Source organism: Micromys minutus (genome assembly GCF_963924665.1).
Source record: "Micromys minutus genome assembly, chromosome: 7".
In the NCBI taxonomy this organism is placed as follows: Eukaryota; Metazoa; Chordata; class Mammalia; order Rodentia; family Muridae; genus Micromys; species Micromys minutus.
Window position 1 is genome coordinate 49330538 of NC_137976.1, and position 19709 is coordinate 49350246.

Consider the following 19709-nt stretch of genomic DNA (forward strand, 5'->3'; position numbering starts at 1 on the left):
TCCACTGGAAAGGAAGCCAGTGCTCTTAACCATCTCTCCAGCCCCAAGTGTGCCATTCTTATTCCAAGAAGCAGTAACCAGCCTAAGATACCCTAAAGATCAGTGAGAAAATACAACAAGATGCACAGTTTGTGACAAGAACCACCACTTTGTTGGAGATCATAAGCGTTACATGATTTTCCTTATCTGTAAAATGGAGACCAGTTCTACACAGAAAGGTCTTACAGGGATTCTGAACAAAGTCCATCACAGAGACTGGGAGGGGGAGGGGAAAGTGTTAAGGGGTTATTCGAATATTGCTTAGAAGGATGCTGAAAGGTTAAACACGTTAATGAATGTAACCAGGTTTCACATAGTGAGCAATCCTTGTTCAGGTCTCACACTTGAGCGTTGTCTTTGTGAGAATGCTCGACAGTGGTTTTCCTTATCTGGTGAGTGCGGTCCTCCAAACTGGGTAATTTACCCAAGTTGTCACTTGAGGCTTAGTGTTTAATGATGTCATTGGTTTGTTTGTTTGTCTCAAATAACCAGAGTGTTGGAAATGGACAGTGTGTCGTTCAATGTTTCAATACGAACAAAGACATTTAGAAGGTGTATCCTACCAAATCTTTCAAAAGTTCTTCTTCTAGAAATTCACGTCTAGAAAATAATTAAAATCATACAGATTTATGGTAACATGTTTAGTCACCTGCGATGCAGGACGGCATTGTAAAGGAAGCCAGTGAGGCGTGTGGAAATAGAACGAAAACAAAATAGCTCCTTGATGCAACAGTACTTTGAAGGAATTTCAAAACCACAAGGAAATCAATCATGTCAGATTAATTTCAGCCATAGATAAGTGAATGATTATTTCAGTCATAGACAAATCAGTGAAGGACTTGGCTTCTGCCTGAATGAGCAAATGCATAAGGGAAAAAAAATAACACAAATTTTGAATGACTATCTCTGGCTTAGATTTCCCTTTAAATAAATTCTGATTTTTGACTCAGTGACAATCATATACTCAGTATGAAATACATATTGAAGAGAAATAAAACAGGAAAGAAGGACAATGACTAAACCATAACCACTCTACTGTGTTAGCTGCGTTGTCCTTGTATGGTAGATTTACTGTGATCTCACCCTTGATGGGGTTTCTGCAGTCTGAATGTTCTTCACTGAACATGGTTTACAATCGACAGAGAGACTTATATGAAAACAGAGGGAATAAATAGTCACTCCCCTGTCTCCTTTGGTCTAGCTCATGGTAGTTCTCTCTGCATAGTCTCCCACAGGAACATTTTGTAAGTAGTCCTCAGATTGTGTGGCACTTAGGAGTGTCTGTAGCTCTCCAAAAGAGGAGCAGTGATACTCACTGCACTCCCGACCTAATGACAGTGCGATGTAGACCTGCAGTCCGTTTCTGCCCTTCCACTTCTTAGTAGAATGAATTAATAATTTATTTTAAAATAATACTGAATTCTTTCTTCTTGGTGCTCATAAAGTCTCTCCAAAGCAAGATGCCAGAGGTTTAAAAAAATGCCTTTAATAGAATGTTAAAGCCTTATTCCGCTCAAAATTCATCTAACTGATTTAGGATGCTAAAGGGGGAGCGGTGTGGGTTAAGAAACTCGTGATGGTGGTGGTACGTGTCTTTGATCCCAAATCTCAGGAGGCAGGAGCAGGGACAGAGGCATCTGTGAATTCAAGGCCAGCCTGGTGTACAGAGTGAATTCCAGACAGTCAGAACTTCACATGAAAACCTTGTCCCCGAAATCAAGAGAGAGAGACACACACACACACAAAGAGAGAGACAGAGAGAGGAAGAGGGAGAGGGAGGAGAGAGGGAGGGGGAGAAGGAGAGGGAGAAACTAGAGAGGCAGGAACTGCAGGCAGAAGGGAGTGAAGAGATACAGTAGCTATAAAAATAAACACAGCCATACTAATACAAAGATCCTCAAAAACAATAAGCACATCTGAGGTGCTAACAGTGAGCCTGGTGCTGCAGATTTATGTTCTGTCTACATCATAGTTCAGGCCAATAAGTGGGCATGGTGGTCAGCCTGCCTGAGACAGTTGCACGGCCATAGGTTCCCCTCCTGACTAAGTACGGGTGAGCAAGAATGAACGCTTTGACTCAGAATGCAAAGACTGTATAGACATAAAGTCCAAAGTGGGAGGATGGAGAGTTCTAAGGGAAGAAGCTGAGCGGCAGCTGATCTGCGAGGCTAAGCTGCTCATCCTATGTATAGGGAGGTGGAGATCTAAGAAAATCAAGTGCCTTGTTATTACTGGATCTCACCATTGCCAGTGGGCGTGGTATTTGGAAAGTACTTTTAAAAAGCAGAAGGTTGGATCTAGAGAAATAGCTCAGTGGTTAAGAGCACTGGCTGCTCTTCCTGAGGATTCGTGTTCAATTCCCAGCAACCACATGGCAACTTAGACTCTCTTACAACACCAGTTCCAGGAGATCCAGTGCCCTCTTCTGACCTCCACAGGCACCAGGCAGTGTGAAGTGTTTATATATACATGTACATATACATACATATACACATATATGCAGGCAAAACACCCATATGCATACAAAATAAAATTAATTTAAAACCTTAAAATACTTTAAAAGATAAACCTTTGAAAAAAGGAAAAGAAAAGCAGACCTGGTCGGGGCCCTAGGAAAGGTGGTGTTCACACAGTAGTGCGTCAGCTGATGCTTTTGTTTCCTCTGGGGGTTTTTGGGGGTGGTTCTCAGGCCCCACTCACTCTCCTCAGTTCTGTCACAGCAAGATGGCAGAGGCTAACCTCATCTCTGAGCAGGAGGGAGAACCAGGTCTTGGAGAATGTTCTCCAAATGGATGGAAATTAAAAGAGAGGGAAGTCTGTTGGGATGGAAGGGTCAAAGACGATTGCAGAGCCTTTTCGCTGTCTTATTAAAATATGCCATCCCTTGACCCATCTTGCCACTGGGATATACCCAGCAATCTAGGCGTGTAGATCGAGCCAGAAATGACAGGTAAATGAGTGCAGGTACTGGCTCCTGCTCCGGTTAACACTCACGGGAGGAAAGAATGCTGTAAAATGTGGAATCTTTCCCTTCCTCCTCCTGCTTCAATAAGAACCATGTACTGAGCATGAACTGCATGTTTTTTGTTTTTTGTTTAAACTAAGGACAACCAAAAAAAAAAAAAAAAAAAACAGAAAATAAAACCATGACCTAAATAAATAAATAAATAAATAAATAAATAAATAAATAAATAAAACTTTAAGTGATTTCTTTTTTTGTCACACTGGCTTTCTGAGTCCCAAAGCCACTGTTCTGCCATTCAGGGAAATAGCACCTCTCTTCACCCTGCTCCTCCCTGGTGACAAACTCCAAGGGCCACCTTCTCTCCACCTTGGAACAAGGCTTTGACAAATGGTTTGACTCCTAAAACATAAGGGATAAGGAGCTCTCACAGAGTCTGCCGCATTCTCAGAAAAATCCAGTGTCGCCGATTTAACTTAGCACTGGGCTTGTGTAAAAAGGTGTGTTTTCGGTTTGCTTTTGAAAGTAGACCGGGATGGATTAGGCAGTTTCAAATCACCTGAAAATTAAGGAAAGTTTGCGTTTCTTAGCACAGACTTACAGAATCAGAAGTCGGAGGTGGAATCCATCCAAGTTGTACCAATTTGTCCAAAGAAGTTCCGCTACAGTGGGCTTGAAAATTACTGTTGTGAATGTTTTCTGTCCAACCAACACCGAGGTAAGGCACTAACTCTGTGACATCACCCGTACTCCTTTCCTAGGATGATGAATAGATGTCAAAGGAACTGGCAAGCCCTTCCCAGTCCACCGAGTGTGGCTTTGCCGTAATGAGTTTTCTTGTCATTTTCCTAATTGCCCCTGCCTCACCTTTATTTTTTATTTTTTTATTTTTTATTTTGGTGGCGGTGGTGGCAATGCTCCTGTTGTTGTTTGTGGTGGTGGTGGTTGGAGAACTGTCTTGCCTTTATTAATTGTAACTTTGCTTTTACTGCTTTATCTGATGGGTTTGTTTGTTTTCTTCAGAATGATGGAGGAAATTGAGAAGAGGGTGCCAGAAAAAGGCTAGGGAGAACTGACTGACCATGGGAAGGAGGGGTAGTGCAGGCCAAAGGAAGGGTCCAAGGTGAAGCTAAGCAGGGTGGACTGGTGCCCCGAGAGTGGGAAAAAGGCACTTTTGGTGTGGTCAAAGAAAACAGTTTGGAAGGACTGAGTGGGTCTAACACAGAGCAAAGAAAGTAGGCGTTAAGGGGAAAATTGTTCTAACATTTGGGGGAGTGTGTGGTTTCTTTCCCCCCAGTTTCCTTTTCAAGACTTTTTCTTTGCTCCCTTTCGCTCCTCCCCCTCCTCCCCGCCTCCTCCGCTCCCCTCCCCTCCCCTCCTCGAGCGGTAATGGGAGGCTCCTAGGCAGGAGAAGCAAAAGGAGGAATTGTTTGCAAGTTCAGTCATCCAAAAAAGCGTCTTCCATATGGAGGGATTGGGTGCGCTGGGCGCGGCGTCCCCTGCCTTGTCTGCCTGCTGCCGCCGCAGCCACCGCGGCTCTGGCTTCCAGCAGCGGGGACCCTGAGCTGGGTCTCGCCGGTGTCAGCTCCGGTCGCACTCACACACGCTCGCCGCGGCCACACAAGCCCTTCCTCCCCGGGGCCGCAGCTTCTGGGTCCTGGGTTCCTTTGTTGCTCCGGCTGCGGCCACTCTCCCGTGGTGTGTCCCCGTGTGTCATCGCGCTGTTGCGTGCGTGTCGGTGTGCGCGGGGCCGTGTGGCCCTCTCCCCTTCGCCACGAGGGACCCGAAGTCCCGGCCACCTCTTCCCAGGCTCCGGCTGCAGGAGAGGTGAGTCACGTCGCTGAAGTTTGTTTTCTTTTCATAAAAAAGTTGTGTTTATTTGTTGGTTTGGGGAGAGGAGGCGTGTGGGAGGCGGCCGTCCGTCCTGCGAAGCCCAGGGCTCCCGCGAGCTGTGCTGCGGGCGCGGGCTCCAAGTGCTGGGCTGGGGCTCCGGGAGCTGGGCTAGGACCAGGGCTGGGGTTCCTAGTGCTTGATTGGGGTTCGAGCTGGAGGCTCGCTCCGGGGCTCAGGGTGTTCTGCTGGGATTCGGATGGGGTTTGGATCCCTGGGCTGGAGCTCGAGCACTGGGCTGGGGCTTGGGCTGGGGCTTAGACTGGGGCTTGGAGCGCTGAGCTGGGCTCGGGCTTGAGCTCCGATCTCTGAGCTGGGGATTCCAGCGCTTGAACGGCTCCGAGTAGAGTCGGGGCCTGACGCCGCACGAAGTTCCCGGAGCCGCCGCTGCTTGTGCTCCACCGCCTGGCCGAGGGCCGCCGCGCCTCCCTCTCTAGCCGGGTCTGCAAGCTCCCGCGGTTCCCGGAAGCTGCTCCGGTGGTAGGAAGATACGGACATCTTCCTCAAATCACCCCGACAGGCTGACAGGGCGTCCCGGCTACACAGTCAGGCAGTGGGGACAAGCCCACATCCAACACCGATGTGCCTCGTTAGTGGGAGAAGTTAGAAGTTACCACCGGCATTTTAAAAGGAAAATCCTAGACAAGGGAGACCAAAAGCTAAACAGCTCTTAAAGAATCCCCTTGGCTGGACCGGTGGATGGCAGGCACTGAATTAATTAGCATCCAGAGGTGTCTGTGAGAGTAAAGTATCAGCAAGAGGGTGTGTGTGTGCGTGTGTGTGTGTGTGTGTGTGTGTGTGTAAGAAATAAAAAGGCAGGAAGAATTGCTGGGATTATGAAGGTTCTCTTAGTTTTCCGGGTGGAAAAGAACTGAGGGGTGGGAGACAGGTCGACCTGGAGGGCCTTGGGTGTGGTTTTGTTGACGTTTGAAGATGGGGTGATCTATGCCCAGTCCCTTGAAACAAGAGTTGTCCTCCAGAGATGTGGCAGTTCCGTCTAAGAATACCCAAACCACATACCAGCAATCCCAAACAGGCACTTTCTGGGCGTGGTGAGGTGTTGCGAGCTCCCCCCATCCCTTCCAACAAGCTCCATTGCAGTAAGGTTTTGAACTGGAGTTACCTCTTACAGGATTAAGTGAAAAGCATGTTCTGTTTCAGCTCTGTCCCTGAAATGTCCAGGACCAGCACATTTGTCACCTAGCTCTTTGTTGTCCAGAACTTTGAAACCATGGGCCATTTAATGAATGTAGCATCAGGAATTCTTGACTGTGTAAACATTTATTTATTCTACCACTGGCTTCTAATTCTAAGCAAGTAGCCGGGCACCATGATGTTTTCCTTCCTTCCTTCTTTCCCTCCATTTCCCCCCTCCCTCCCTTCCTCTCTCCCTCCCGCATTCCCTCCCTCATTCTCTCCTTCCCTCTCTCCTGCCTTCCTTTCTTTTTGCATCTTTTTGGCTTGGCCAATAAGCCTGTCTTCCCTTTCTCAAAACTAGCACGGAAAACACTAAAAAGGTCTTGTTGGATCCGCGTGAGGGGCTTGGATGTCCGAACATCTGGTTGTCCTGTTTTCTGAGCTTTACTTAAAGTGACTCTGAGGCAAGAGGTTGGCCACTTTGAGGTGTGAAACAGGTTTCCCAGGAGCACTCTGAGGTCTTATAATTGGCCCTTCTTAATGACCTAATAATTGAGACCAAGGAGGTTCCCATGGTAATCTTCAAGTACTCTGGGGTCAGCAGGACAGAGTTGGGGTGGAAACAGCGGTAGAGTTATGACTTCCCAGCTATATGACTTTTCAGAGTGAATTTATGCAAAAAGGCAAAAAATAAAATAAGTTATAGCTATCTTCCTGTGCCTATTGGCTGACATGCCCAACTCCTGTGGAGACTCAGGATTTGTCCCTTCAGACGGGGCTGCCTATACCTATGCAATCCAAGGACTCAGACACTGGTCCTTTGGCTCACGTGTGTGATATGTCAGAAACACAGCACTGCGAGAGACTTTCACTCAGGGGAGGAGGCCAAATCATGGGCAGTTGGGAGTGAAAGTTGACAGAGTCCAGGATGGGCAAGTTCTTTGACCACAGCTGGTGAGGAAGAATCTAGGGGACAACCTTGAGAGGACCCTGCTTAGCTGCCAACTGGTTGTCCAATTCATGATAAAGACTGTAATTTATGTTCCTTTCTATCCTCCAAATGGGTCCAAAGGTCTCATTGTCTTGGAAGTGTTTTTTCAGTGGCATGAAACCCCTGCTCTCTTCCAGGTCTCTCTGTGGTTTCCATGGCCTGACATGAATAGGAAACTTTATTCATGAAGTGATTCTGTTCACTTCCCCACAGGCTCCTGGGGTTTAAGAAAAGAGGGCAAGAAGTGATCCTGAGGACCATAGTGTTCCAAGGGCCCTGGGGGGTCTGGGTTCAAATTTCAGTCATCACTGATGCTCAAAGAATTAGGGGTCTATCTTTGTGTCTTTCCAACAATGGCTGAAGATCCAATTGCTCTCGGTAATTACTGTCTCATACTTTTTGGTCTCTGAATAAGAAAGAGCTAACCAGGTTTCAGAAAATGTTATTATACATTGGGAGTTTGCTTTCTTTCCTCCACTCTCTAAGCTACCTTATTGGGGGGGGGGAAACGGGGGTGCAACTGAGAGAGGAAAGAGTGATATGTCTCCATTTTGAAGAAAAAACACATTTACTTTAACATATGTAATTTTTGTCAGTTCTAAATGCCACAACTATTTGTAGTGCATCAGACACCAGGATGGGAGCTCCTGTCTCCCAGGAGAGTAGTTTCTCTCAGTTTTTATTGCTTATATAAATGTGTACTATTACTCAAAAAATATTTTTTATAATTACCCATAATCCCATACTATAATCAACTTCTTGCTTTTCATTTCTGCGTACGTGCCTTTTGCCGCTGTGATGAAAGTGTAAACTGTTGTCATCAGACATCTCTGAAGTGTCTTCATAATTTGACCAAAGACTCACAGAGAACATATTTGTCCCATCGCATTATTGTTGGTGGGAATAAATCAAATCTTTCCTATGGTACCGTGGCATGCAATATTTCTTATACTTTGTGAGCCCGAGTCAAGGGTTTGGAGTGAGGGAGTTGGTAAAACATGTTTGTTTTGAATCTAGAAGCCTATGCTTCCAAGGGAAGACCTTTGTGTCTTTGGTCCCTCGGGATTGGTTAGAGTCGGGAGTGGGATACAGGAAAGAAGCCTAAGGATGGTTCATGTGGCAGTGTGAGCATCATAAGCCCTATATTCACCCCCTTTTCATTTTCAATACAATTTCGCAATTACCCAGCATCTGACCATCATGTGGAGCAGTCCCATGACCAGTTTGCCACTCAGCTTTAAAATCCACATTTCTCATCTTTTATTTGTGACATCCCACTTAGCGGTGCCCAGACCCCCTGCTGTGGGTCGACCTACAGGTAGCTGACCACTGATTTCTGACAAGTTTATTTACTGCCCTGTCTTCTAAGGCCCCGTCCTCATTGAGCATCAGGCCCACTTTTTTATCTTTAAGAAGTATTTTGTGAATGTTAATGAAAGTGTACCGCTGGAGGCAGAGATGATGGTTTTGTAAAATATAACCATTGTTCTTTATTGCTCAACAGTTCTAGCAAGAAAGTAGGTAAGTGGGAAAGTGAAGGGGCCTGTGACCTCAGGAAAAGACATGTTCCTCTCCTTTCTTATTCACAGAATGGATTAATAAGGGATTGCTACGATTTATAGCGCCACACCTTATAAACAGTGAGAACTTTAGAACCCTTATTTTCACTATATACAACATGAAACAGATCTGTTTCTTCAGCCTTGAAACAGGCTGCGTGGACTTCATGACCCGTGAGGTCTTGTGAATGTTCACCTGAAGGTAGCAGTGAAGAAGCAGAAGACATGGGTGAGCCTTTCTGCCCATTGTCTTCTGTCTCCAGCCTGCTCAGTCTGCTGTTTGTTCCTGGTCTATGTTACCACTGAGATGTTTCTCATCCACCAGTGCTGGAGGAGTCCAGCTTTGAATGGGATGTAGGTTAGGGTTGGTTCTAGTTGCTCATACACTCCTGCAGGCTGAACTTGTGCTGGTCATGTGAACCTCTTCTCCGAAGGAAAACCTTGTCAGATATGTTGAAGACAGATCATTAAGAGATTTGGAGTCTAACTTGCTGTGGAAAGCTCCTGCATAGGTTCGGGTGAGGAACACCAAATGTTTATGTCTCTGCCAGTGGTGTCACAGTGAATGCCTTGTGGTCTGATGTACCAGGCATTGTTTATTTCAGAAAAAGCAGAGGGATCCTGCTTCTTACTGTGTTCTGAAATATAGCTAGGAACTAATTTCTCTTTTCTTAATGACGAATTTGGCCTTATCTTCAAAGAAGGCCTTTGATGTTTGGTACAAGATTATCGAGCAGAAAGCAGAAATCATAGCAGTAATGCGCAATGAATTCATCCCAGTTGCCAGAGGACATGTTGAGAAAGTAACCGGAGAGTGAGGGATAAGCTTACTGGAGAAAAAGAACCCCAAAGAAGCCAGGCAACAGGAATATGCCCGAAGAGCATTATTCTTCTCAGAAGTGAGTTTGGACCATGTTAGACTAGGATAACAGTCAGGAAGTATGGCAGACTGGAGCCTTCCGCCTTTCATTGGCCTCAACCTCTATATGTGCTGTGTTCCTAGCATCATGGTTTGAGCCTTGCCTGCTTCCTTTAACGGTCCTTTTCTAACCTTAGCTGGTGGGGGCGGTGGGGGGGGGGGTCTAAGACATCCAGCAATCCCTTGCTGACAGGAAGGGAAATGCAGAGCAAACCCTAAAGTTGACTGGTGGGCTAAGAAGTACTTCCTGAACCAGAGGAGGTTCTTGCTCAGGCAGAGTCAAAGCCAAAGATGGGGCTAGCAGGCTAAGGAGCCACAATGCTCTTTTTTTATCTGCTTATATGAGTTGTTCCCTAGTTTGTCCCTGTTTAAAATATAAAAAAAAATTATATTTCCTCTGTGGGAGAAAAGCATGCTGGAGATGCTAAAGTTGGAGTTTTCCTGTTTGCTTTGTTGTTGTTCTTTCTTTCTTGAATTTCTGAGTTGAATGCAGAATCTATTGAGTCTGGGTCATAGGCCTGTATCTAAGATCAGCCACTGAATAGTTTTCAGAGGGAAAAGGAGACTTTGTTTCTCTCTCAACTTTATCAGATTTCTCTTGAGGGTTAGAGAAACACCCTGTGTGGTGGAACAGGCCTTTAATTCCAGCACTTGGGAGGCAGAGACAGGAGGATTTCTGTGAGTTTGAGGCCAGCCAGGACTACATAGAGACCCTGTCTTAAGAGAGGAAACAGAGGAAGAGAGACATAGAGCCAGAAACAGACAAACAAACAATAGAGAAGAATGTGCTTGAATTTAACATCTTGTCTGTTGCTTTTGCTCCTATATATACAAATTTCTGCAATAGGTTTAGATGACTCTGAAGTCGGCTTCAGAGTGGCAGGCGAAGGGAGACGTAGTTTAGGGACAACTAAGCTTCCTAGTCACCTCCAACCCCAAGGGCTTCCAAGAGATGGCCAGCACACCAGACGAAAGGTAAAGATGGCTGTAAACTGCTAGTCTCTAGAGGACCCCACCCAGAAAAGGCTAAAAATAGACTCCCGAAGAAAAACCTATCACCACTTTCCCTGACTCTGCCAATATTTTTCCAGATTAGACTAAGCCAAGTGCATTTACTAGTCTGCTCTTACCTAACATTGCCATCCCAGCAGATTTATTAGGTATAGGTCATAGTTAATTGAAGAGGAAAATTGGGGGGTTCTGGGTTTATTGGTTTTCCATGAAAGGAGAGGCTGCCTTAATCATTTCACAAATCACCTCTCCCACGTGACTCTTTCCAAAGTGATTGTCACCTTACAGTAGTTATTATAGCTAACTTTTCTCCACAGCTGTACTCAAAGGAGGGCAAGCTGTTAACCTGTCAGTTAGCACACAGCACCTCCTTTTGCAAATACAATGCATAAAGTCTCGGCTGTCCGCAGCTGTTTACCTCCGGGGTTCTGAAAGGATATTTTGTAGTGTGCAAGTTGTACACTCATTGTTTCCTTGGCAGATTGGAGTTCGATTCATTGTGTCACCCCCATAGGCAGGCCCCTGCAACTCTTCCTTTAGACCCTGAGACCTCTCTGATGCTCTGCCATCTGTGAAGGCAGAGTCATCCCCAGGTGACAGCCATGTCAGGTGATTTTTTTTTCCTCTGTAGGCTTCCTTCTGTTAAACTGTAGAGACTGGGACAGCAGCCCTGCTGGACTGTGGCAAGTTGCCAGCTCTTTCCAGTGGGTGGTCTTTGAATAAAAGATGGGGGCTGGGGGAGCCTAGCTCTCCTCCCCCAAGGGAAACAACAAGGTGGCTTTCTATAGGTGGGCTTTACATAGGCAGCCAATCTTGTCCCAGACACACCGCTCAGGTCTCGAATGTGTGTGTGGGGGGGGGGGGGAGAATTAAGAAGCTTGTCTGAAGGTGGTTATTGTAAGGCATTAATTTTTTGTTCCCCTGAGTTTTACAAACCTTGTGTTTAGGTACAAATGGGTGAACACACAGGAGCAGCAGGTACCCTCCGTTCTACAAAGGAAAGATTGCACTCTCAGTTCTCAGAGAAGCAAACCCCACACAGCTCCATCAGTCAGGGAGGCAGCCGGCCAGCAGTGACTGCCTTTTCCAGAGAGTTACAGTTGTTTACAGAGCACCTACTGTGTGCCAGGCTTTGAGCAGAGCACAGCTTTATCCCTGCAACCCTCCAGCAGTCCTGTGAGGACAGACCTCATCCTTGCACTCTGCAGATAAGGAAGCCCAAGCCTAAATAACTACGAGGACTTGTTTTGGTCTCATTGCTGGTAAGCGGCAGAGCCAAGATTTCATTACCTTCTGCTAAGTCCAAAACTTTCATTTCAAAAACAAACAAGGAAAAAAAATAAGCAGACAATCTCTTTTCCAAAGCAAAAGCCCCTTCACTTAAGAAAACTGTTTCTTTTGTAACTAACTGTAAATAAGGGGGCAGGTGGGATTGCTTATTAGCCAGGCCTTAAATCCCATTAGTATAAAACTGGAGCCCTGGAGGGTCAGACAGCACCACACGCCAGGTTCTGTGGCACAGCCAGTGATGCTTTTGTAGCTGATGGTGAGGGTCACATCCACCATCCACCATCCGCGTTGGGCTTCATCTCAGAACATATTTCTTGAGACTTTCCCTCCTCCTGGGCTGCTGTCTGAATCTCAGGCTTTTCTGCTCCACTGTGGCTGCCAGATGCATCCATTTGCACATAGAATCTTTGCAAGTCTAATCAAGCAGGCCCTCCATTCCGGCAGTGTGGGTGAGTGGGGAGAGCTTGGCCTAGTAGACACTTTGACTGGTCAGGAGAAGTGGCAGCTTGTATAGAAAAATACCCTGGGGAAGGAAGCAGCAGCTTTGACAGACAGGTAACTGGCTGGGAGATGCTTTCTTGCAGGCAAATATTCAGAAGGCAGCCAGCAGAAAGGACTGGGCAGGCAGTTACCTGCACAATTGCTGAGCACCCTGCTCCCTACTTGCTTAGGATTGTGCTGGAGGTTTTGATGCCGGGAATGTGTGGGGGTGTGAGATCTATGTGCACCGGGGTATGGGTGTCTGTGAGGATGTGAACAGTTGTGGTGTGAGTCGGGAGGTCAGAGGGTGGCAGCCTTGGGTGTTGGCGTTTGCTTCCGGCCTTGTTTAAAACAGGGTCTCTGCTGTTCTCTGCTTTGCCTGGGTTTTTGTCATCCTCATTCAGGTCTTCTCACTGTGTGGCAAGCAGTTTACATCACGAGCTATCTCCCTAAAAGCCGTTGGTTGCTTATGCTCTTTATTTTTGTTAAAGAAACGCAGGAAGCCTGAAGCCATGATCTTCTGGATGTGGTGAGGTATCGGGTACCCGGGCTTACACTGTAGCGATGGGATGGAGTAATGGAGTTTGTCACCACAAGCTGCCTGTTCTCCAGCTTTCTGGTTGCAGTGACCTGGCACAGGGGACACGTTGAGAATGCTCTGCTGGCAGCTGACAGGCCCAAGCTGTCACATCTGTGCTCACTCACCTTGAGTTCAAAGATAAGGAATTCCAGGGAATTAGCCAGAGGTCTGGGCTCAAGGGATCTGTCTCGGTGGGTGTGCTTGTTTTCCTCTGCAAGATTCTGAATAGAAGGCCATCAACACCAGAAACTCTCCTGGATCCTTCCAGACCTACATTCTTTTCCTCCCTCTGGGAAAAGGCAGCTGAGGGGTCCTATCAGAGTTGGATAGGAAAAGAACCAGTATAACAGGACTCTAGGTAGCACCCTTCTTTGCAAAAGGAAGGTATAGAAATCTAGAATATTTATGGGATGCCTTCTGAGCAGGCAGGTCTGCAGGGAATTACATTAGAAGGTGGCATGTGGGGGGGTATTTTTGCAGGAGGTGTTCCTGGAATTATTCCAGATGTAATGTGTGTCGTCCCAACTAAAAGGAACCGGTCTGGGTTCACCTTGACTTTGCCAATCTCTGAGGTGTGGCCCAGTCCAAGTTCCCGAAATATTGGGATCCCGGTTTCTTAAGGCTGTTGAAAGGAAGGCAAGGGGGCCACACATAAAGTGCCTGAATGCACCATGAGCTCATAGTAGGCAGCGGCTTGTGAGTAAAGAGGAAGGGTGAAACATTCCTGGAGGTGAGAAGGATGCCCAAAAGAGAGGCTTTGCTGGCGAGACTGCCATTGGCTCAGGCCTCCTGAGGAGGATGGAGGTTAGAGAGGAAGAGAAGCGCAGTATGGTGGGCAAGGGCTCCCTGCCAGCTGGATACTCCCTTTCCAGACTTAGCTCTGTGGCTTCTCCAGTGCAGCACAACTCGGCCTACCCATTATGCCGGAAATCCTGGCACCATCCTCCTCTCTGCTCTTTATCTCCTCCTCCACCTTGTTATTTCTTATCTCTGTGCAGCTCTGGGGATGGAACCTAGAGCCTCCCACATCTTGGCAAGCACACCGGCATTGAGTCACACGTCAGTCCTGATAGCCTACTCAAAGGCTTAAGGCTGTGCTTGCAAATGTTTGTAGAATTCTTGACTCTCTACTACCCTAGTATTCTGTGGGCATATACTGAATGGCACTGAGATCAGGTTTTGTTGTTGTTGTTGTTTTGATTTGTTTGTTTTTTTTTCTGCTGAAACCTCTCTGTTGATCCTGGCATCTCCAAATACCATTGGCTCTACCCCTTCCTGGTCTCCCTCACCTGGCCTGCTTCCCCACCTTCACAGCACAGGACACAGCCCTCCTTGTCTCCTCAAACTGACTGGGCAGCCTTTCTGCTTAGGGCTTTTCCCTGCCTTGGTCTTCTTGTCTGAAAGGCTCTTCCCATGTTCTTCCCTCATGTCACAAGGCTCCCCTTTTGCCTCAGCCTGCTACCCTCTAACAAGCAGCACTCCCATCAATCTGTATTTCTTCATGCTGTCGCCTCCTGACATAAACTGAATTGTTCACTTCTTTCTCCGGAACACAAGATGCGCATCATCTCCTTCTCAGCAACATGAGGTCAAGACTTTGTTATGTTCATCAAAGCCCTTCTGTGTCTGGAATAGACATCTGCAGGACTCCCTTCAACTTCAAAAGACGCGTAATAGGAGTTTCCAACAATGAACTGAGTGGTGGTGGACACACCTTTAATCCCAGCACTTGGGAGGCAGAGGCAGGTGGATCTCTGAGTTGGAGTCCAGCCTGGTTTACAGTCAGGACTACAAAAAGAAACTCTCTCTGTCTTGGAGATAGATAAGAGAGAGAGAGAGAGAGAGAGAGAGAGAGAGAGAGAGAGAGAGAGAGAGAGAGAGAGAGAGAGAGAGAGATTGAGATTTCAGCAATGAACTGTAGTTATTCCTGGTAGCCATTGGGTCCATAACTGTGAATTCAGTCATCAGACTGAAATTTTATTTAATTACCTCAGTATTATACATGTACCACCTTGTCTTGTCATTCTCCCCAAAACAACCCAATATGTTTGCTATTTACAGAACCTTTCTAGTTTGTTTTAGTGTTTCCATTGCTGTGAAGAGACACCATGACCAAGGCAACTCTTATAAAGGACAACATTTAACTGGAGAGAGCTTATTGGTTCAAAGGTTTAATCCAATATCACCAAGGTGGGAAACATAGCGGCATCTAGGCAGGCATGGCGCTTGAGAAGAAGCTGAGAATTCTACATCTTGCTCTGAAAGGAACCAGAAGAAGACTGTCTTCTAGGCATTTAGGAGGAGTGTCTCTAAGTGTCACCCTAAGTGACACACCTCCACCAACAAGGCCACACTTCCTCATAGTGCTACTCCTCACGCCAAGCATATTCAAACCACCACACAGTATATTATTGTAATGACCAAGAGGTGACCTGTAGGTTTGAGGAAGAATTGAATTACATGCAAATGCTGTGCACACTGTTTTATGGGAAGGAATTGAGCGTCCACAGATTTGAACCATTCTTAGGTAGATCCTGGGATCAGTACCCACAGATATCAAAAGATAACTATAATTATCCATGGACTCATACAGGCAATGCACTCTGGGTTGGCTGTATATAGGAGCACCCAGAGGGGAGGTGCTATGGTGTGCCTGTTTTAGAAAAGCCTGAAAATGGTGCACAAGACCTCGGCATGGTGGCCACTCCTCTAGGTGACAGGTTTTAGGAACGTTCGTAGGTGAGCCATCTGTCCCTCCTGATGTCTTCTCTGTTCTTCACATATTTCAGCAGAGTTTATTGGGTATCTACTTTTTGTACAGCACAGCCTGCCTGGGAAGGCTTTGTGGTATATTTGACAAATGGAGGGTGCCCTGTGCCTTCATTATGGAATCACACAGACTCATAGCTCCCCTGCCTAAGAAGACTTCCTCGGCACCTGCTCTTCTCTCCCTCCTTCCTTCAGGTACCCAGTGATGTTGACCCTGTCACTGTTAGTAGTGTTACCCATCAGGAAGCTGGGGTCACCCTTTTTCACGTGCCAGTGTTCTGTTTCAGATATGACTCTCTCTCCTTGTACTTCACGTGCGTAGCCAGTTAGGTAGAGGCTAGCAAAGCGGCGCTTCAAGCCCTTTGCCGACTCTCAGTTGACCAGAGCCCTGTGGTTCCACAGTGTGGCACCTTATCATCTTCCACTGGCCTTGCCTGGCTGTGGTGCTACTGTCAGGAGCTAGCTGCCTATGTTTGGGTTCCACATCTGCAAGTATCAGCTGGGCGGATCTTCCTGTCCCGGTTTGTAAACACACAGGCAGGAGAAGCACACGGGGCTGTTTGTTTTACTTAATAGTGTGGAAATGTAAGTCCCCCAGGCAGGTAGTGCCCCTGCAAACCAGCATCCGGTGGCAGACCACAGGACCCTCAGCCTCAAAAGTCATGGCTCCCAGCCCCGCCCGGGTTCCAGTGGTGTCTGTGTTAGAGTGATGGAGCCTTGGGGCTTGTTTCGTGGTCATTAAGAGGAAGCCCAACCAAGGCACCGAAAGATCCAAATAAACGGAGAACTACTTTCCTGCCAAAAGGTACTAATTTGGTTCTCATCTGCAGTGAAGACTGGGATTCCCAAGGAGCAGAGTCCCCAGTATTGAAGGTACCATGCATTCACTGCAAAGGTCTGGGCTCTCTGGAGAACAAGCAATGGGAATGGATTTGACACTGGGAGCAGAAGGAAGGTGCTCCTCCAACTCCACTCTAGCCCTAGAAGACATTTAAAGGAAAGAAAGGGCACGTGAACGGAAGATCACACCATCATCTGGAGCAAGCAGACAAGTTTAAAGGCTGAGGAGGTAGACTCAGTAAAGTGAGTTCCAACACTGGGAACAAGAATTGAAGTTTAGACCCCCCAGCTTCCATTCATGTTCCAACTGAACAGAGAGCTGATAGGAGGTGGTACCTTCTCACATTGAAAGATGCCAGCCAGATGTGTCAGGTTCAGCACAGAGGAGTTAAACTGACCAGATGCCACCGGAAGTCAGTTTTTAGACAGGACGTTCCCTGCTGATGATCCAATGACAGTGAATACTTTGGCTGCCAGTGAATGGCTTTGGGCTGCCACTGTGTTGTTCTGACTCTCATGGAGTGCACACTGATGCTGTACTTGAGACCGAGACTGTAGGAATGGATGCAGTGCAGTATGTGGACAACACTCTGTAGTCAAGCCGAGCTGCCCTTGCTGTAATTGTTCCCTCCAAGAGGACCCTCCTGGTTTGTCTTCGGTGTCCATAGCTTGTAAGGCTGAAACACTGACTCCTGAGCATCCAGAAGTCCTGGCCCTTCCTCAGCCTGGGAAAGCAGAGGATAGAGGTCTGCTGGTATGTATGAACGTGGGACCCAGTCACCCTGTCCACACTCAGTGTCTCTTCTCCCAAGGGCCTAGACAGTGAAAATCCTGAACAAGAACTTGGGATAGCTTTGATAGCTATGCCAAGTGGTTTGTGTCTAAGGGACTGCCTTTTCTGAGGAAAGAAAAAAAGAGGAAGATATGATCTGACGGTGTGTTTAGTTATTGGGTTTTATTCTGATATTGGTAGCTAGGGAGTTTCTCGGAAATCCAGATTATAAATATCCTATATTTGTCCTTTTAAGCATAAGGCACAATGGCGCAGTACCAGACCTCTCTACAGTCCCTGTGTGGTCAGAGGTGCAAAGAAATACAGGGTGGGTCTTGCTTCATGTGGGGGTGTTGGTGAAAAAACATCTCTGGTGTGGTCTGGGTCTTCTCCAATATGTTGTCTGCAGAGCAGTTGTAGAAATGGGGCTAAGCTCCCAGTTTTACTTCCCTACCCCCACTCCTCTCCAGAAAAATCGAGCCTCCTGGGCAAGTGGAACAGGGAGGCTCCTTAATAATTAAGTCCTGCATGCTTTGAAAGTCAGGAAGTGGAAAGGACATGCGTGGCCAATTGAAACGGAATCTTAGGCAGGCAGAACTAATCTTTTCCACACTTGAAATTAACCAAATGCCTGTGCTGATGTCCCTGGAATGGGAGGGGAAAGGCAGAGAGACCTTCACCTTTATATCTCAGCCAAGAAGAAGCATGTGTCCCTGTGTGACTCAAGGTGAGGATCTTGGACCTGGCTTCCCCATGTGAAGAATGCCACCCACTAAACCTCATGACTCCCATTGTGGCTTCACTCCACAGTACCTTGGGGTTTCACACTGAGCTGTGACCACTTGCCCTTGTGTCCCAGAAGACTTCCTACAGCACAGCACGTGCCTCCTAAGCAGTCACTACAGTGGCCAGCAGAGCAGCCTTCCACTTGGCTACATTTTTATTGAGCACCGTGTCTTCTTCCTTCAGTACATCTCAGCCAAATACAAAGCAGAGCCCATTTCACACTGAAGGTGGCACCTTCATATCTCTTCTGAAGACTGCTTGACTCAGCCTCTGAGATATATTAGTTTTTCATGACTGTGGCAAAATAACTTAGGTAATTACTTTCAAGGGAAGAAAGATGGGATGAGGTATTTGGTTGTTTGTTTGATTTTGTTTGTTTGCTTATAGTTTCCAAGGTTTTAGACCATGGTCAAATGTCTCCATCACTCTGGGCCTGTGGAGAGGCAGAGCACCATGTTAGGAACCACATCATGGGGGAACTCTACTCACTCATGGTAGCCAAGGGAAAAAAGAGAAGGGGAGAGGCATGGGTCTCAATATCCACCTTAAGGGGATGTGTCTAATTTTCTAATGTCCTTCTATGAGGCCCCATCTTTCAAGGTTCCACCTCCTTTCAGTAGCTCCATGGGCTGTCAACTACCCCTTTAACATATGGATCCATTCGAGGGAGGTTAGGCTACAAAGCTAAGCAGTTTCTTAGGTGGCCACTGTTGTCATCATCATTATAGTTTTAATACTTGGACCTTGGCAAAATTTGCAGATTTTAAATAAAATTTAAAATATTTAAAAAGAGCTCATATTTTTGAAACACTGGACTGTTCAGAGTTTTGTTAATTGACAGTTAGAATTGCATCAAACTAAAATAGCAAAGGAAACAACCGACAAAATGAAGAGGCAGCCTACAGAATGGGAGGAAATTCTGCCACTGGTCACAAGAGTTAAGAAAGAGGATCAGCCTCGGGGCCTATTAACAGATAAGTGGATAAGGAGGTATGGAATACTTGAGAGAGACCCTGAAGGTTCCAAGGCCATGCACCTCTTCTATCCAGACCTGAGAACCTGCTGAAGCCAGATTGGCAGAGCTGTTTGTCTTAATGATCAGGACTTTGGGTGGATAGAGTTCCCTGAAGTTGGTAAAGGCTTGAGAGTATCTTGTCACAGTTATCCTATAGTTAATAAATGGTTTATGTCATTGCTTTCTAATCTAAAACCCCAAACAAACATAAAATAGTATCACAAACCCGTGGGATGAAGATCAGACGTCCTGCATATCAGACATTTACATTACAATTCCTAACAGCAAAATTCAAGTTGTAAAGTAGCAACAAAAGTATCTTTGCCGTTGGGGGTCTCCATAACATAAGGAACTGTATTAAAGAGTCTCAGCATTAAGAAGGTTGGGAACGGCTGACTTACGGGGGTACTTTAAGTTTATTTTCCCTTTACAGGCTTAATAACCATCATCCATGATACTGATGAGCAATGGTCAGAAATATGAATAAGAACAGAAAGATTTCTTTACGTGCCTCAAAGTACTGGAGGCGAGGCTCATTGAGGAGACAGGGCTGCTGAATGTATGCACAGCTTAGTAAAAGGAGAGGGGTTTGGCTGTTGGAGGAAGGGGATACCCCAAGTGGGAGGCTGGGGAAGGATTTACACTGGACTGGGACGTATCATGCAGATG

General features: G+C 46.6%; 1 protein-coding gene across 1 annotated transcript in view; it reads left to right on the forward strand.

The window, feature by feature from the left end:
* Positions 1-4461: 4461 nt before the first annotated feature.
* Positions 4462-19709, forward strand: part of BOC (BOC cell adhesion associated, oncogene regulated) — a 73484-nt gene continuing 58236 nt past the window's right edge. The window contains exon 1 of the mRNA XM_080919641.1: positions 4462-4828. The gene's annotated coding sequence lies outside the window, so the exon portion shown is untranslated. The remainder of the gene's footprint in view (positions 4829-19709) is intronic.